Source organism: Hipposideros armiger, unplaced genomic scaffold (genome assembly GCF_001890085.2).
Source record: "Hipposideros armiger isolate ML-2016 unplaced genomic scaffold, ASM189008v1 scaffold_908, whole genome shotgun sequence".
Classification (NCBI taxonomy): Eukaryota; Metazoa; Chordata; class Mammalia; order Chiroptera; family Hipposideridae; genus Hipposideros; species Hipposideros armiger.
The window spans coordinates 385,359-404,777 of NW_017732258.1; the positions used below are offsets into that span (position 1 = coordinate 385,359).

The 19,419-nt window shown below is 40.4% G+C and overlaps 1 long non-coding RNA gene across 11 annotated transcripts in view; it reads left to right on the top strand.

Moving 5' to 3' along the window:
- The first annotated feature begins 12,540 nt into the window (after positions 1–12,540).
- Positions 12,541–19,419, top strand: part of LOC109375174 (uncharacterized) — a 52,388-nt gene continuing 45,509 nt past the window's right edge. For 3 of the 11 annotated variants that reach the window (XR_002122518.1, XR_002122524.1, XR_002122528.1), the window contains exons 1-3: positions 12,541–12,610; positions 14,455–16,252; positions 18,995–19,282. This is a non-coding gene — a long non-coding RNA (uncharacterized LOC109375174). Of the gene's footprint in view, positions 12,611–12,720; positions 12,855–14,454; positions 16,253–18,994; positions 19,283–19,419 lie in introns of those variants that run through there. The other 8 variants (XR_002122523.1, XR_002122526.1, XR_002122520.1 and 5 more) reach the window with 8 other exon arrangements.

Here is a 19,419-nt window from a genome sequence, read left to right on the forward strand (position 1 = left end):
ATCGGTTGCCGGCTTCTGGACAGCTGCTCACAGCAGCTGCTGGCCGCTCACACTGGCTGCTGGCTACACATGGTAGCCCATGGCAACCCACTGCCGCAGGGGCTGCAGCCTGCGCTGTCACCAGCGACTCACGGCAGCCCAGCTCCAGGTTGAGCTGTTGTTCAGCATCTCAGCTGTAGAGGGCAGTGTCACTCGCCCTCATATGTGGGATCCAAACCAGGGCCCTCTGGTGTCCCAAACCAGCTCTTAACCAACACGCCACTCGGCCGGCCCTGGAAGTTCTCTTTTGACCCCTTGTATTTTCTCAGTGAAAGAAGAAACAAGACCATCCACTAAGTGTGAGGCTGTGGGAAAATATGTTCAGGATTTGAGAAGAGAGGAAAATACATGTGATAGTCTTCTAGGAGAATGGGAAAGTAAATGGACTGGGGAGAATGGAATAGTCTATTTTTTAGTTATCCATGGTCAACCACTGTCAAAAAATATTAAATGAAATCTAAAATGAAAAATTCTAGAAATAAACAATTTATAAGTTTTAAATTGCACACTGTTCTGAGTAGCATGATGAAATCTCACATCATCCCACTCCATCTCACCCAGGACGTGAATCATCCATTTGTCCAGTGTCGCTACTGTATACGTTCGTTCCTGCCCGTTAGTCATTTCATAGTTGTCTCCATTATCAGATCAGTTATCAGAGAAAGAGAGACCACATTCACATTAATTTTATTGCAGTATATTGTTATAATTGTTCTATTTTATTATTAGTTATTGTTGTTAATTTCTTACTGTGCCTAATTTATAAATTAAACTTTATCATAGGTGCGAATGTATAGGGAAAAACATAGTATCTATAGGGTTTGGCATTATCTGCAGATTCAGATATCCACTGGGAGTCTTGGAACATATCCCCCATAGATAAAGAGGGGCCTACTGCAAGAGTTTATCTGTTTCCCTGTTCCTTTGCTAACACAATATGTTATCAAACATTTTGTTCTCTTTCAGTATGATAGTTGAAAACCCATATTTTGGTGTATTTTTAATTTGTATATCTCTTACCATGCATGAGGGAAACATCCTTTCATGTGACTAAGAGTCAAAAGTTAAAGGAGAAAATTGGATTTTTCCAGGGAACTAACTCTCAATATTATAAGGTAAACTATTCTACTTTCTTTCAGAGCCGCCAGTTCGATTCCCACATGGACCAGTGATGCTGCACCAGAGCTGAGCTGTCGTTGAGCTGCCAACAGGTGGAAGGATGGCTCAGCTGGTGTAACAACAAGATTGCCTGTTCGATGGTGGGCTATGCCCACCTGCAATTAAGACTGAACTCGGCACCTTGAGTTGAGCTGCCACCCGGATGGCTTAGTGGATAGAGCGTGCGCTCTTAACAACAAGGCTGCTGGTTCGGCTTCTCCATGGGATGGTGGCTACGCCCACCTGCAACTAAGACTGAACACAGCACCTTGAGCTTAGAGGCCATGATCTGCCGAACGGGCAGCCAGATGGCGACTGATGCCCTCCACAACGAAGATTGAAGAACAACAACTCGGCTGGTCCCCTTCCCCAATTCCCCAACATTGTTCCCTTCCCCCAATTCCCCAATAAAATCTTTTTTTAAAAAAGAAGAGAAATCAACTCGTGTGTTTGTGATGGACGAGGATGAGTGAGGAGCAGTGGCTTGCTCATAGCAGGCATTTAGCAAACATGCAAAATAGAAAGGACACTTTCCAGGAGGAAAGAGAGCTGCAGAAAGTAGCTTTCTGGCTCATAGAACTCTGAATCCAATAGTCTTATAGGGTTCCAGGAGAGAAAGCCAAGGCAGAGAAAAACCTGCCAGAAGTGTTGCTCACAGGACTGCTGTGTATAATTGTGTAATTTGTATGCTGCATATAAGTACCTGGTGGGTGAGAGTGGACAGTAAGGCCTGAACATCAGCCTGTGTTCTTTATGCTATGTCACAGGCCCACAGGGCTGGGTAAGCCCAGAGTGGGTTCTCATTTCCAGTATGCCCAACCAAAGGGGTGGGGGGTCTACTAATTTGCTAACACAGAGGGGCTTCTCTTTTTGTTTTCTAATTTTTTAAGAAATTTTATTGGGGAACAGTGTGTTTTTCCAGGACCCATTAACTCCAACTCAAGTAGTTGTCTTCAATCTAGTTGTGGAAGGCACAGCTCCTTGGCCCATGTGGGAATTGAACCGGCAACCTTGGTGTTATGAGCCTGCGCTGTAACCACCTGAGCTAACCAGCCACCCAGAGAGGCTTCTTTTTTTAATTCATCTGTCCTGAGGGGACACCTTTCTCTGATTTGCATGAAAGTGCTGTGTAAGCTGGTGGCAGCCATGTTGGTTCCCTCTGTAGTCATGCTGCACAATGTCCCTGGCAATGGCTGTGGGTTCTCACCCGCTGTCCCAGGTCCTCTCCTTCCCCTGATGTCCCAAGAATTGTATAGAATGACTGGAGGTAGGGCTCCCAGTTAGAAGGCTGTGGCAGGAGATCAGAGGGAGATGACAGATAGAAATACATTTAGGGAGATAAGGAAATAACTTGGAATTAATTATACAAGGATTCTAAAATGTAGTTTTCCTATAGCTAAAATGTTAAAAGTTATAAAATTAATGTAATGCACTTCATGTCCAGTAGAATAATTTTATTATATGTTCAAACTTATGAGGAACTATTCACATCAAATGTTTGCCGTCATTAACATGGAACATAAAGAATAGATTCATTTGGTTTCTGGTCAGCTTTGTTGGAGTACGCGTTAGGAAACCCCTTCACCAGAAGACAAAAAACTGTGTCAGGGAGAGAGCAAGACTAACACTAATTAAATATTATTATATTATGTAGATATTATTTACTTTGTAAGAAATGGAATCCTTTTGCATACTGTACATGTCCAACAAATATTCACTTTCTGATTTTACAGATTATCAGGTGTTGATTCCTGTCTTCTGAGATAAACAGAACTCCCACTAGCATTCAAACAAACAAGCAAAACAAAAGACAAGTGACTTTAAAGAAAGCTGTATACTTGCAAATCATCTGTGTCCAGACTAATATGCTCTACCACCAAAACACGTGCATGAAATGACAAAGTCATACAGCCATGTTCATATGATATGGTTAGGAATGAGGATTTTCTGCGTACCAACCAAAAAAAATGAAAGAAGGTAAAGCAGCGATCCCTACAGGGGATGTTCAGCTTAAAGACATGGAAGATTATAGTATTTAATTTTTGAGCAAAGGCTCATCTAATTATTATGGATAATGATGATAACCAATACAGAGGCAATGACAGAATTACATACCATATGAAGGAAGCCCTCACCTATATTTTCTTTTGAAATAACTGTAATCTCACTGAATGTGAATATTGGATTGATTTACCTGAGTATGTTGACAGATATTCATTATCTTGATGGTCTTCATTTTTTTCATTTGGTGTGGTTAGTGACCAGTTGGATTTTAATGGTGCTATAAGACATTTGTGATTACTATCTTGGAAACTTATAACTGGGAAATAATATTGCCTAAGATATAATTTTACTTCCCCAGTGGCTCTGTTACTTTTTAAGCCCATGAATTGCCCAGTTGATTTTCACTCACCAGAATAAGGTAAGTGTAAGCTAAGCTGGCATTCCACTAAAAACACAAAAATATAAAGGTGAATGAACTTTGAAATTTTACCCATTATTGAAATGTTTTTACTCCTTTTATCATATGGATAAAAAAAAAGTTTAATTGTAGTCCAGTTATCTGCCCTTTCTCTTTCCTTTGAACTTAGATGCTCTGCTCCCTTCAGGATTCTGGAATGGAGCCACTAACAGGAGGTCAGCATACATCACCATAATGGGATTACTTCATAGAATTAAGCCAGCCAATAGGGTGACTAAGAGAATGAAGGGGTGGGCCTAGAGGGTTGCTTAGGATCCATTGATGTAGGGGTGAATGAGACTAGATCCCTGCCCTCAGGGAGATTGTAGTTTAGTAACAGAAGGCAGACAGATATCAATCATAATTCTGGATGACACACATCACAAGAGTCAAATAGAGGAGGCAGTAAAATGTAAAGAGAAGGGATTCTCTGATCAAAATTCCTGGATTCCAATCCTGCTCCCTTACCTACTAATTGTTGACCTTGAGCAAGCTACTTGCTCTCCGAGCCTCAGTTTCCTCATCTGTAAAATGGGGGTAAAAAATAGTACTGCTTGTATAAGGTTATTGTGATGGTTAAATAGGATAAGCTGTGTAAATTTCACAGAACAGTGTACTATCTACATCTATAATAAATCAACAACTCAATACACCTCTAACCTCTTGGGTGCTATTCAGAGATCTAAACCCAAGTGGCTGCCTCCCAGAGTTTCTTTTATGGAGACAAATTGAATGGCTCCAAAATGTGAAAATGAGAATGAAAAGTGGACAGCATACAAGGAGGTTGTTTGGCCCTTGCCCTTGTCCTTGCCCCATCCAGAAGTTCTCATTATACACAAGGCAGTTTCAGTCAACCCCTCTTGCACAGCCACTTAGGAGAAAGTGAGTCAGTACGTCTTTAGATCCTTCCAAAACCCAGGATGAGACATGGGGTTATATCTGCCCTATGTGAGAGCACCAAAGGTCAGCCATCCTTTATGAATACTGTGCAAGTGATCAGTATAGAATCTACCTGATAGCCCTATGCAGTTGATTATGGCAAGCTTTCGCTTTATTCCTATAACACCCATTCCTGTCTCCCTCCCGTGATTCTCTGACTGTGAATGACCCATGTGAGGCTTTGGTCCTCACGCTGTCTCTGCCCTGAATTCTCAGAGTTACATCTCTGACTCCTTCTTTCCACATTGGTTTGTCTTTGGACCTGGACTGACTCTGCTGTTTGGTCTCTTTTGACTTAGTTTTGGACTGTCATCCTCCCCATAGGCACTGGTACTGTAATCAGTATATAAGTCAGGATTCTACCAGAGAAACAAAACCAGGAGATATAATGTATATATATGATATCAAATATATATCATCTATATATCTACCTATACTGGGGGTAGATATATATGCCAAAAATATGTGTATGAGTGGAAGCTTTGGTCAATGTTGCTCAAGCAGTAGTTCACCGTAATCAGAATTGTCTGGATGCTGATGGGAACCACTTTGAGCACGTCTTATCATTGCAGAAGTCAAACATCACTTGTATTCATCTTTTGTTATTGGTATATATTGAGTATTACAATTTTAATACAGTTTTCCTTTCTTAAAATGTGTATACATGTTTTGACACCCTCTGTATATTTACATACATGTGATATCATAGATATGATATCAAGGAATTGGCTCACATAACTGTGGAGATGGGCTTGACGAGTCTGAAATCTGTAGGACATACTGGCCGGCTTTCTTTCTTTCTTTTTTTTTTTAAAGATTTTTATTGGGGAATTGGGGGGATGGGAACAGTGCTGGGGAATTGGGGGAAGGGGAACAGACAACTTGCTGTCGTTTTGTTCTTCAGTCTAGTTGTGGAGGACGTTGCTTCACTGGCCCATGTTGGCATTATCATTGCGCTCTTCCCGGGCGAGGCAGATCAGTCGCCGGCTTCTGGACGGCTACTCACAGCGGCTGCTGGCCGCTCACGCTGGCTACACACGGTAGCCCATGGCAACCCACCTCCAGTTTGCTTTCTTGGGCAGGAGCTGACACTGCAGTCCACAGGCAGAATTTCTTCTTCTTCAGAGAAACCTCAGTTTTGCTCATAAGTCATATCATGTAATTTACCTGCTTAAGACCCTGCAATAGCTTTCCATTGCAATTAGATATCCAAGTTTATTCACATGTCTAATGATCTGACCCTTATCTTCCTGTTTTAAAAATTATTTTTAATTTTATTTTTCCATTCATTTTTCAGTTACAGTTGATTTTGGCCTTATCTCCTATAGTTTTTCATCTTTTCGTCCCTGGACGTGTCAGGCTCATTCATTCTTAGGACCTCTGCACAAGCTGTTCTCTCAGCCCAGGAAGCGCATCCACATAGTTTCTGGGCCTACACTTTGTCCCTTAGGTCTCACTGCAAATGGCACTCTCTCAGGGTGGCTTTTCTTGACCACCCAGATATGCTATCATATTACTCTGTTTATTTTCATTGTAGCATTCATCACTATCTTCCATTCTTATTATTTGTTTGATTTCTTGAATTGGTTTGTCTTCTTTGTTAAACTCGTAAGCTGTTTTTTTTTAACTTTATTGAGGAGCAGCCATGGTCATTGGTTACACATTGCTTTCATGCTACAATGGCATAGTTGACTCTTTTAGGGATGGCGCAGCTCACAGTGGCCCATGCAGGGTTCGAACTGGCAATCTTGGTGTTATTGGCACTAAGCTCTAACCAACCAACTGAGCTAACTGGTCACCCCTTGTATGCTCTTTGTAAGGCATGGACCTTGTCTGTCTGTCTCAATGTTTACCCACAGCACCTAGTACAATATTTGGCTTTCCCCTCTCCTCCGTGCTTTGCTCCAGAGTGTCCAGAAGTATTTTTTTAAAGATTTTATTGGGGAATTGGGGGAGGGGAACAATGTTGGGGAATTGGGGAAGGGGAACAGTCAAGTTGTTGTTCTTCAGTCTTAGTTGTGGAGGGTGCAACTAGCTCAATTCCAAGTCCAGTTGCCATCCGGCTGCCCATTGGCAGCTCGTGGCTGCTCAGCTCAAGGTGCCATGTTCAATCTTAGTTGCAGGGAGCATAGCCCACCAGCCCATGTGAGAGTCGAACCAGCAACCTTGTTGTTAGGAGCAGGTGCTCTCACCAGCTGAGCCATCCTGCCACCTGCTGGCAGCTCAGCGACAGCTCAGCTCAGGCGCAGCTCACTGACCCATGTGGGAATCAAACCGGCAACCGTGTTGCTCAGAGCTCGTGCTCTTAACCAACTGAGCCACTTGGTCAGCCCCCAGAAGTATTTTTGATTATCAGAAATAACAACACTAGTCTTCTCTGTGTGCTTTGGGAAAAACCTGAACTATTGTGATGCATTTGTAGTACCACCTTTGAAAAGACACACTTAAACATCTCCAGAGGACAATATTCAAAACAGTGAAAAATTCTGAAAAACTTCTATCATATGAGAAACAGCTTATGAAATTCTGATGTTTGATCTGGAGAAGGACAGACCAAAAAAAGCCATCTCAGGTTCACACTAATTCTCATTAGTCACTTGCTCATTTGTGCTGTCTTTCTTTCTCCTTCGTTTTTAGTCATTAGTGCTTCTAGACAGTTTAACAATAAGCTCCAATTCTGGGCCTTTTCTTCTCTTTATAACAAAAGCCTTTGAATTCAGATAGAATTCACTTTTGTCCAAATTCTCAGCAGAAGAGTTGCGCTTCCTAAGTGATCTGTGATTTTATTTATGCTGGACCCATGCTAGAGGCTGTGTTCTGATACATACAAATGGCTGGAAAATTCAATTGACCTTCCTTTTATGCAAAGAAAAGTGGGTAAATGCACTATACTCTCAGGTTTCCTAGGTATTCGGTTGCAAACACCATCATCTTCTCTTTTATCTCCTGATTTAAAAGAAATTAGAGCCATTTTTTTTGTAGCAGTACCAGGCATGGGAATGTCAACAGCTCCGGATACAGCCTCAGTGGAATGTGGTTCCCATTCTGCTAAGTCCTTCCCCAGAGACTGGTTCCTGTTTTCCCCTGAGTATTGTCCCTTGCTGCAAGAGTGGCAAGCATGGCTCTGTTATTGAGTCTGTTAGTGCGCCTGTGGCTCAGTGGTGCTCTCTTCCTTGTCCCAAATGTGGGTCCAGGGATCACCTCCAAAGTCCCAAGGGTCTCGCATCAGTAGCACTGATGACCTGCCTGAACAGTCCACAATCCCTTGTTTCCATCTTTTTTTTTTAAAGGATGGTTTTATTCCTTGACTGTGTTCTGTTCAATGTCACCAAGTTCAATTTTTGTGCCAGAACAGCCCTGTGTCAGGGGGCATAACTGTTGTTAGCAGTTCAAGAATGATGCTTCGAAACACTCCAGACAACTAAATTCAACTTGGCTTTCAAATCAATTTACATATGTAAACATGGGAGCTTATTTCCTCAATCTTCCTTTTTTTAAAAACTTTTCAGCTCTTTATTCATTTGCCAAGAGTAATATGGTTTCTTGTTGTTTTATTTGCCATTTCTTCATTTCCTAGAGAGGTTAAACTTTTCTCCATTTACATATTGATCCTGTTGGATTTCCTCTTTTTTAAAAAAAATTAGTTTCAGATGTACAAAACAATGTAATATCTCAAGGATCCTTCCTAAACAGTTTATTTTATTTCAAACATTTCGATTGGATTACATTTAAATCAGGGAATAATTTAGGCCAGGCCTAGAATAGAGTCCCTCCTTTGGTATAAATATCCTTTCTAGAACTCACCAATAAAAATATTAACATCTTGTTTGGAAATGGTGGAATTCTAGAACACAAGATAGAGCTATAATTTTCTCTTCTCCTGTTACACTTTCCCAGACTTAATAAAACAATTATCCGACCATTATAAAAGATATTGGGGAGATTGGGCCTGGGAAGTTATTTCTGTTGTTTAAAAAGTTCCTCAGGGGCGGCCGGTTGGCTCAGTTGCTTAGAGCGCAGTGCTCATAACACCAAGGTTGCCAGTTCGATCCCCACGTGGGCCACTGAGCTGCGCCCTCCACAACTAGATTGAAACAACTACTTGACTTGGAGCTGATGGGTCCTGGAAAAACAAACTGTTCCCCAATTAAAAAAAAAAAGATTGTATTAAAAAAAAGTTTCTCATTAATCGTTCACTAAATGGTTTTGGCAGCTGTTGAAGATTGTTGCTTAGATTCATTGTTTTGCTGAGAGTTGCAAAATGGTGATTCCCTCTTCCCCCCAATTCTCTCATTCCTTCTGTATTTATTAGCTGGAAATTTTTTTAAAAAGAAAAAAAAGAGCTTCCCCTTATTAGCTACTTGATCATGTTGAAATACGGTCTGCACAGAAGAGTTAAGATAAATGCTTCAATATTTCCAATTTTCAGAATAAGGGATTGTTACCAGTGGTAACCAATGATTTGGGGGGTTAGTTTTGATTTTCATATATTTGATGCGTTGCAGTGATGATGATGATGATGATGATGATGATGATGATGATGTTTTGATGCCCATTGGGAACGTTTTCAGGTTGGCTCCTGAGTGGGACTGAAATTTTCCATGAGGTGACTAAGCAGGCAAGTCAAATCAAGAGCCACTGCACTGGGATGGCTGGGAGGGAAAAGGGGTGTTTGCTGAGAGCCAACGCTACTTATTTGGTTTGAAGCAATGTGTTGGACTCACAGTGAAGCCATATAGTTTTATCTTCATGATTTGTTACTCCTTTACTTATGACTAAGTTGTTACTTGGGTGGCTGTGTTAATCTCATCATGTTACTCTTTATTCCTTTGACTGCTTTATGTAATTATACTACACTGGCCACTGCCTTCCACCTCACCCCCACCCTGGCACAATGTTGAATAGAAGTTAAAAAAGCAACAACACCCCTCTTGTTTCCAATTTTAAAAAGAAAGCTTTCAAATTTCACCAGAATATAAGAAGTTTGTGCACTCTCCCTCTTTTTGTGTGTACACACACACACACACACACACACACACACACACACACATTTGCAGATACTTTTTGCCAAGCAATGGCGAAGTCTCTAATCCACAGGAGCGGCTAGGTTTGGGATGCTACTCTGCCATATCATTCAGTTGGTAAGGAGACAATGAGCCAAACGGATGCAAACTGTCTATTACTTAGAAGGACAGCAAAAGCGAGCTCAGAAGATCAGCAAGGTGTCAGCTCTTCACATCCTTGGTCCCACAGGATGAAAATTAATCACAGGGACAAGATGACAGATGACATGAGCAGTGAGTCACTCTATTATGGAGGAACTGTTTCCATATTCTATCTAGCTGGTTTTATAACCGGAAGTTGTACCCTAAGGGAAGCAGCAAGACGGAAAGTCCCATGCCTCACCAGAATGAGGGATGTGGATGAGGCGCTGCCTCCTGGCAGCCCCCCAGAAGATAGGGAGGTGGAGAAAAACAGCCCTCACAAGATTGATTGTCTTGCCATGTTCCAAGGAGACTCACAGGATATTTTATTCACAGATTGATGTGAATTTGCATTTGAGCTTTGCCTATGGGGTCTGCGTGGACACGTGCCATGTTGTTAGGACACCTGAGCATTCCACTATAACCAAAAATAAATACTGAAATTTAAGGGAACCTTTTAACTCTATGACATACAGTAATAAGAAATACCTTTATTTTTACTTATTTGTTACAATCAAATTATAGTAATATCTAATGGGTAAATTGTCAAATTGTGTTCTTTAGAAATGTTTCGGTCGTAGTAAATCAGGATTCCGCCACTAGATGGCGCATGACAAATATGTATCATCCAATTTATGGAAAGCTCTGAGGGATTGCAAATCTAATTGTCATTCATTCCAAAACATATAAAAATTTTAACTTTAAATATAATTATTGTGCAATAATTATTTTCATTAAAGTATTTTCTTAATTTTTCTGAAATTTAGATCAAAGAATAACACAGTAAACATCTATATATACTTAACGCAGATTTACCAATTATTAACATATTGCTACATTTGTCTCATGAGAACAAGTTCATCATTCTGTATTATCATACCAAACAACTATTACATTGATCTAATATTATCTAATATCTAATTTATATTCAAATGTACCAATTGTTCCCAAAATATCTTTTATAGCTGTTTTATTTTCTATTCAGGATCCAATCAAAGATCACACATTGTACATGATGTCTTTTTTTTGTCATATCTCTTTAATCTTCTGTGATCTAGAACAGTTTCCTTGTCCCGCCTTTTTCAAATATGACAATTCTATACAAGTATACAAATGCACATATATATTTACATATTAAAATTTAATATTTATTTCTTTACTTCTTCCACCCACTGGAAGTCCAATATTTTTAGGCAGACAATGTAACGATCCTAATTATAAATGTTACCCAAAATTGCTGAAATTATAAAAAAAAGGATGTTAGCAAAATACCTGTATTTCTAAATGCAACAATGCTATATGTCATCTATGATAAAAACCCATATTGAACACACAATGTGATATATAGATGGTGTATTACAGAATTGTACACCTGAAACCTATGTAACTTGACTAACAACTGTCACCCCAATAAACTAATTTTAAAAAAGAAAGAAATTTTGGGAGTAGTTGTTGGTTAGATAATGAACTTTTCAAAGAGGAAGGGACTGTGTTTTATTTATTTTTTTAATCTCTGCCCCCAGTACAGATTTTGAATGTGGTGAGACTCAATACATGTTTTTTGGGTAAATGAATGGTTCTCACTCTTCTTTTTATTACAGTAAAATATACAGAACATAACATTTATAATTTTAACTATTTTAGGTGTATGGTGTAGTGGCTGTAAGTACATTCACATTGTTGTACATGGTTCTCTTTTGATAACCTAAGGGATATATGTTAATTGCAGAAAGTTATTAAATAATCAAAATGAAAAATAATTTGAACTCCACTCAAATTCTACTATGCATAGAAAGCCCAGACATAATCTCTCTTAACATTTTGGTACATATCCTTCCAGATCTCTTTTTGTAAATTCATTCCTATCCAAATAAGATATAAACGTGATCATATTATGCATACTGTATAGGAACCTGCTCTTATTTCCTTAACATATAGTCAATATTTTCCATGTCAATAATTATAGATGAATGGGTTGTTTTTTATCTGGTTATATTTCATCCACTGTTTTTATGACATATATCTTCAGTAGCCATGCTGATGGGTAAGGGTCATGGTGACAGGGATAAAAATACAGATGAATTCCGTGCATTATTATTTTTTTTTCTTCACTGAGCACAGTGGATCACAACACTGATTTAGGACCTAGATTTCTACTTGTGAGATATTGTGTAATTTGGGGATTACAGAAGGGGTTAGGCATCTTTTGCTAGAGGCTCATCTTTAGGTCAAGAGTCTAATGGCCGTATTGCACCAAGGGCAGGGACAAGAACAATTTATGTTCTTTGGATGGAATGTTATTGGAAACCAAAATCTTCTGGAGAACTTGTTATTGACTGCTTGACTCTCCTTATCACTCACCTGGGAGAAGCACATATTGAACAACAAAATGGTAATGCTTACTACCAGAGACTAGACCTTGTCTGATGCCTAGTAGGACCACTGCAGAAAAAAAAACACAACAAAAAAACCTTAATGAGACAGTTGCTAGGAGACGGGAGAGCCAAAAACCCATGGCATTGTAGGGGTTCCACTGGAAATCAAGGCCATTTAAGTGCATTTTAGATCAAGGGTTTAGCTGTTAAAATTTGTCCTTTGATGAGCATGTACTTTTTAACATGTAATGCTTAATATGATTTTCTGTTTTGGGAGGAATTTTGAGGCTAATCCCAAGGCATTTCATTTCTTTCCATAGCGCTTATCCCTTCTGCAGAGCACAGCCCATTTTCAAGTGGCTGCTGCTGCTTTCCCCCCACCCCTTCACTGCGACAAACTCAGAACTGGTCCAGATGCACAACGCGTGCTGCTGGTAAGTAGCTGAGAAATATTTTGTAAAATAGATATCCCAAATACGCCTTCTAAAGCAAGTGACATATTTTGATGGAATACGATAATACAGAACTGTATAGGAATTTCTGATTCGAATCAGCGGCACTGGGAAAATGGATTCAATTCTAAATATTTCACAGCCACTTTTCTAGTTCAAAGCTTGTTTCTTAAATGGTGAATGAGTTGCTGGAAGAAAATATAGAATCTTCACCCTTATGTGTCTGGTAAGATATTTCCCCAAATAAGAGTTGACGAAGATGTCACTAAAATGACAAATTGCATTCAGAATGGTATCTCAGCTTTACGATGTTTGCATTAGACGTGATGAAACGGGTTACGATTCAAGATATTCTCAATTCTGGTTTCCTTTCACAGTGTGAAGACAGCATGAGGAAAAAAATGTTGTTTTGTAATAGGGTAAATGATACCATTCCTCATTTTTTGAAATTAAGAAAATCATGTGACTGGATGTCTGTACAGGAGAGAAACTGAGAATGAGGGCAGCCTATGATGTGCACATTAATTACTTCATGTTAGAGATGAACGTGTGTTGAGTGGGAAAGATCAAGAATTGGTTTTAGGATGAAAAATCATGAAAAAAGTAATACTGTGACTGTGCCTTTATCTTGAAAATCATTTGTATTTGTGGACATCAATTTGTGCAGTAAAGAAAGAATATTCTCAGTGTTTCTTTCTTTGAAAAGGGATGTGAGAAGGATAGCAGAGATTCCTATCAACAAAGCTTTTCTGTTTGTTTTCTGCAAATGTGTAAGCTTTTGCGTGTCCTTTTACCTGGAAATTGCTTTTGTAGATCTATTTCTGCAAGAAAAAAGGAAAACATATCTAAAGTCATGGTTTTTCATTTCTTTGAAATTCAGATTGTTTTCACACTTCAGCAGGAAGAAAGGAGAAAAAAAGATAGGTATATTTTTGAGCTAGATGATAAAATAGAATCCAGAAAGAAAACTAAGATTGAAAATGCTTAAAAGAAAGTCCACAAGATGGACCATTTTTTCAGGCTGAAAATGTCTGCTGGCAGCATGTTTTGCAGGGGGGAAGGGGGCAGAACATGTTGAAGGCAAAGGGAGGGGGTGTTGAACAGAGCACTGCGGCAAAGAGAATGACTGACGCATCCAGGGACATGTGACTATTCTCTGGTGTACTGAAGAAAATTTTCCAGGAGTCCATCTTGTATAAGAAATTCTGTACCTACTAGCATGCAAATAATTCCGTAATCTTTATGTACTACATACTGAGTTTGTTTTGCTTGACCCTCCATGGGTATACATTGGTACATTTAGTCTTTGCTTTTTATTCCAAGAATTTCTTTTCTGTGCTCCCACCGATTATATAACACTTATTAAAATATCTTGTTTAAAAGGCTGTCTTTTTCCTTTAATTATATAAAAGATCATATCAGTGTAGAAAATTTGGAAAAATTTAAAGATGACTATAAAAATTACCCAGAATTCCATAACCTAGAGATGATTACTATTAACATAATAACTGTCAATCTCTCTTCTCTAAATACAGGCAAATAAATGCATAGAAATATATATTTGTATATAAAATGAAGATCAGATTTACATATAGTTTTCAACCTGTTTTAGCTCTTAAACAACCTATTGGGAGAAGTTTCCCATATTTTTTAATATTCCACAAGAAATGTGATGTTTTGTGGAGGCATGATTTTCAATCATATAGGTGTCACACTAAATGTCCAATTATTGAATGTTTGTTTGTATGTGCAATTTTTGCTATTATAATTCAAAGAATATCTTTCCATATAAATCTCTGTGTGTTTTTCTGTTTTTTTTCCCCTAGGAAAAATTTGTAGGCGTGGAATTCCTGGATCAAATGGTATGACGCAGTTTACGGTTTCTCCCCCCAACCTCCAACCCCATATATATCGCCTAATTTATTTGTCATATGTGGTAAAAATGTTATTTTCCAGTTGTTGTTTGCCTGTTGATTTTTTTATCATTCTTGTTGGAGTTATCTTTATATGCCACAGCTTTACATTTTTAAATATCCACAGCTATCAATTTTTGATTTTGTGATATTTCTTTCCTTTGATGAATATATTCACTTGTATTTTTTCCCTAGTCATTTCATTGCTTCATTTTTTACAATTATCTCTAATCATCTGGAATTCCTTTTGGTATATGGTATGAAGTAGGGTCTAATTTTATTTTTTTTCCAAATAGGTCACCAATTGTTTCAGCATCATTTATTGAATAATCCAACCTTCCTCCACTGATTTGAAATGGCAACAACTGTTCTCTCATTGTATAGAGTGTAGCTTTCCACAGGTCAGCCATTTTCTCTCTACCTAAGATGGTTACATTCCACAATAGTACCCCTACCTTCTTGCAGCTTCTGGAAGCATTCTAAAGCATCATGTTCATGCTTATGTCCTTCAAGAATTCTAGGCACATGCAGTTTAGAACAGTGGTTTTCAAACAGGATTTTAAAATGTTAGCTATTTAAAATTGTTATGAGATTTTTTTTTACAAATTAAAATTTAGTGAATTCCAATATATAAAACGACTGTTCCAGATGTGCTATTCTTCGTGGACACACCTGACATTCTAATTGTGTGTTCAAAAAATACTCCCCCTCCCCTCCCCCACCCCAGGGTTAGTGTTACTCCTAAATTTCTTCCTTCAACCTCTTTTTCTACTCCTCAGGTACTCGGAGAATTAAAGCTGTCTGGACTCAGTTCCTGGAGTTTTCTAGAATGGTATAAGAGGGATATATGTAAAAATGTATGAGGAGCAGAAATAAATAATGTTTGCCAGCCTGTTGCTGGCAGTATTCTGATCTAAGGGTTTGAAGGCGGTAGGGTGAGTCCCAATCTGTGCCACCACTGCCACCATCTCTTACAGATAGGGACACACCCCAATGGTTCACCTCTTTTCACTGCAGGTGGAGGCTCAAGAATAAAACACAGAGTCTTTTAGTGGGAGATGGGGTAAATGTTGCTCACAAAAATATTTGACTATTAAAATCACCTGCCACCCACTGTTGACACCCCCCCATTCCCAAACCCAACACAGCCTGCTTTCTCTGTTGCCTTCTGAACTGGCCTCTAGCCTTTACTGATTCTGAAAGAAAAAATGTTGCCATGGGTGGGAGGATGCTTTCCCCACCCGTATTGCAAGGGGCTCCTTTGGCTCACAGCCCCAGCCCCAGTCATTTCTTGACTTGCTGCATTAGGCTGTGATTTGTTTGTAACTGGAGGCTGGTTTCCCTGGCAACGGAAGATCGCCAGGGCTTGCGCATTTACTCTCCGCTGCAGTGGCAGAATGCGGCAGTAGAGGCAAAGGAGGGGTCTTGGGAGCCTCAGTCGCTGAAGGAGTTATTCTGCAGTCATGATGTCAGTGTTTCTGGGATAAATTGCCATCGTTATTGTAAATAGAACGTTATTGTAAAAACTGTTATTCCTATTGTTATTGTAAAAAAAAATTGCATTTTCTTTTCATCTTTGGAAGGCTTTGAGGCACTTACTTTTTCTTCCTCCCAAATTACCTTCCCTCATTATGTCTACCAGTGACTACGAAGTCTTCCCAATGTTTGAGGCCACTGATGCCCCCAGGGCGCCGAGGAGATTCATAACAATGTAAGCACAGAAAAAAGACTGCCTGGTTTCAAACCTACCACTTACTATAGTCGAATTAATCTCTCTGTGCCTCAGTTTCCTCAGATGTAAAATGGGGATAATAATAGCACCTTTAGGACAGTGTCTGACAATGGTAACCATTGTATAAGTGTTGACCATTATTATTTATTGCTATTGAAGGAAACGTACCCTGAAACAGACTCGTGCTGCTATGTACAAACTCACCCTCTAATGTCCACTGGCTAAATAACACAAACACATATTTACCCCTACAGCACATAGACTCTGCCCATGACACACAGGCAAGCATCATGGCAAAATGACTTGCCCCATAGCATACAGACATTTCTCATATCACTTAGACTCAAGCAGAGGCACATATATTCTCCCCAAGGCCAAAAAAATCTCCCCTAAGGGACACAGACTCCCGCTACCATAAACCCTACCCATGACACAGACAATCCTGACATCACAGACTGTCCTCATATCACACAGGCCCTTTGGCACACAGAGTCTCTTTTTTTTTCCTTATTGGGGAACAGCCATGGTCATTGGTTACACATTGCTGTCATGCTACAATGGCATAGTTGGCTCTTTTAAGGAGGGCACAGCTCACAGTGGCCCATGCGGGGATCAAACTGGCAACCTTGGTGTTATCAGCAACATGCTCTAACCAACTGAGCTAACCAGTCACCCCACAGAGTTTCTTTAGAGTACACAGTCTCACCCTGCAGAACACAGTCTCCCAAGAGCACAGATACTCTCAAGGCAAAAAGACTCACTCTACAGGACGCAGAGGTACCCTACAGTGCACAAGTACTCCCCACGGCACACGAACTCTTACCACAGAACGCGAGCTCTGCCTGTGGCACACAGGCTTCCCACAGCACAAAGATTCTCCACATGCCCCACTAACTAAACACATAGCTGAGTTTCCCCAGGACAAAGACTCCCCTCATATCACATGGACTCTCACCAGGGCACACAGACTCCACCCCACAGCACACAGACAGACTCCCGCCAAGGTTGAAGACTCATCTGGCATGAAGACACTCCCTGGAGCACACAGACCTTCACCAGGGCACACAGCCTCACCCCACGTCACACAGACTTGACCCACAACACAGACTCCCACCAGGGCACACAGACTGTCCAATAAACAGATTCCCACCAGAGTACAGTTCATGACTCAGCTGGAAGACCCACACAGAGAGGTACAGACTGCCGCAACAGACAGATATACTCCATGACACAGACCATCCCAAGAGGACACAGATTTGCCCCATCATACACAGACACTGCTCAAATAGAGTAGACTCACCCAACAAAAACAGACTAAGCCCATAGCACAGAGTGTCCCCATAACACAGATTCTCCTCGCAGAAAACAGCCTGTCCCCCAAACCAAGATGCCCCACAGCACACAGACTTGCCGTAAAAAGCCTGTAGACTCACCCCACAAACACAAACTGTCTTCACAGGACACAATCCCTCCCTGTGGCACACAGACCCTCCCCACCTCAGGCAGACTGGCTCTAGGATGCACAACCTTCCCCCAAGACACGACTTGCCCACAGCTCAAGGACTCACCCCATGGTACACAGATTAAACCCATAGCACAGGGACTCCCCACAGCACTCAGACACGCTCACCCTACAGCACAGAGATGCAATAGTACCCATTACAGCACGTATATCCCCCCATGATGCACGGGATTGCACTGCAACAACAAACTTATCCTTCCATGCACCAGTTCACTTCCCAAAAAACATAATTCCCACACTGCAGATACTGGCCGCATGGTGCATGCATTGGCCCTACAATATCCAGACCTGCACCAAACATACAGAGTTCCCACACAACACACACTGTGGCTCTATATCAACAAAACACATCAAATTCTTCAGACACATTGCAGTAAATAGACACACCTCACAATGCATAACGTTGCACCACAGCAGGCAAATTGGCCCTACGATGGACAGACTCGTTCCACAACAGACATGCTCATGCCATAGCAATACCTAATCATCCTCCAAAGTGTTCTCATCTGCCCCTCAGCACCGTTGCAGACGTAATCCCCAATACTCTCACTCATCTCACAACATAGATGCAACCCATCCATACAAACACATCCCATAGCACAACACTCCACCCTTAGAATGCACAGATTTGCATCACAACACACACTCACCATATAGATTCACTTCCTCAAAGCTACACTCCTTATGTCATGGCACAGTGCAAACCTATGTTCCAAAATGCATGCAACCATTGCTTTCCACCTGCCAGGTTTACCTCAAAGCACATAGGCCGCTTTCACTGCTCACATTGCTGCCCATAAATAAGATATACCCAACCATGCCCAGAATCCCTCCAAAAATGCCTAGATTCTCCCATCAATAAACACACACAAACACACACACCCACACCACTGAACACAGACTCACCCTAAGAGTACAGACAAACCCTTGGGACATAGACTTTCCCCACATCATATTCACACCCACACAAATGACAATTCACAGGCATGTCTGTAAACACATACCAGGGGTGCCAAAAAAATGTATACAAGTGGACACTAGTCAACGTTGCTGAAGCAGTAGTTTGCCGTAATCTAATGACACATGTCAAACGTGACTTGCATTCATCTTTTCTTATCGGTATATATTGAGTTTTACAATTTTAATACAGTTTTCCTTTCTTAAAATGTGTATATGATTTTTTTTGGCACCCTCTGTAGATTGCTTCCACAATACCCAGAGTTGCATCACAACATGGACTTACTCGAAAATGGAAAACCTACGGTGCGCACAAACATTCCCAAGTGTGTAGACATATAGTACACATATAACCCTGCGATGCAAAGATCTCCATCATAGTTTACAGACATGCTTTACCATACTATTGGGCTACGACTTGGGCCTACAACAGATACACAGCTTGTGTAATGGTTAAGAGCAAGGCATCTGGACCCATCCTACCTGGGTTTGAATCTGGGTTCCATCCCTTTCTAATTGTATCACCTTGGGTAAGTATATTTCTCTGTTCTTTAGTTTGCGCATCTGTAAAACAGATAACACTAGTACCTACTCAAAAGGGTAGTTGTGAGTATGAAATGAGTTAAGATATATTAAGTGCTTAGTACAGTGCCTGGCACATAGGAAC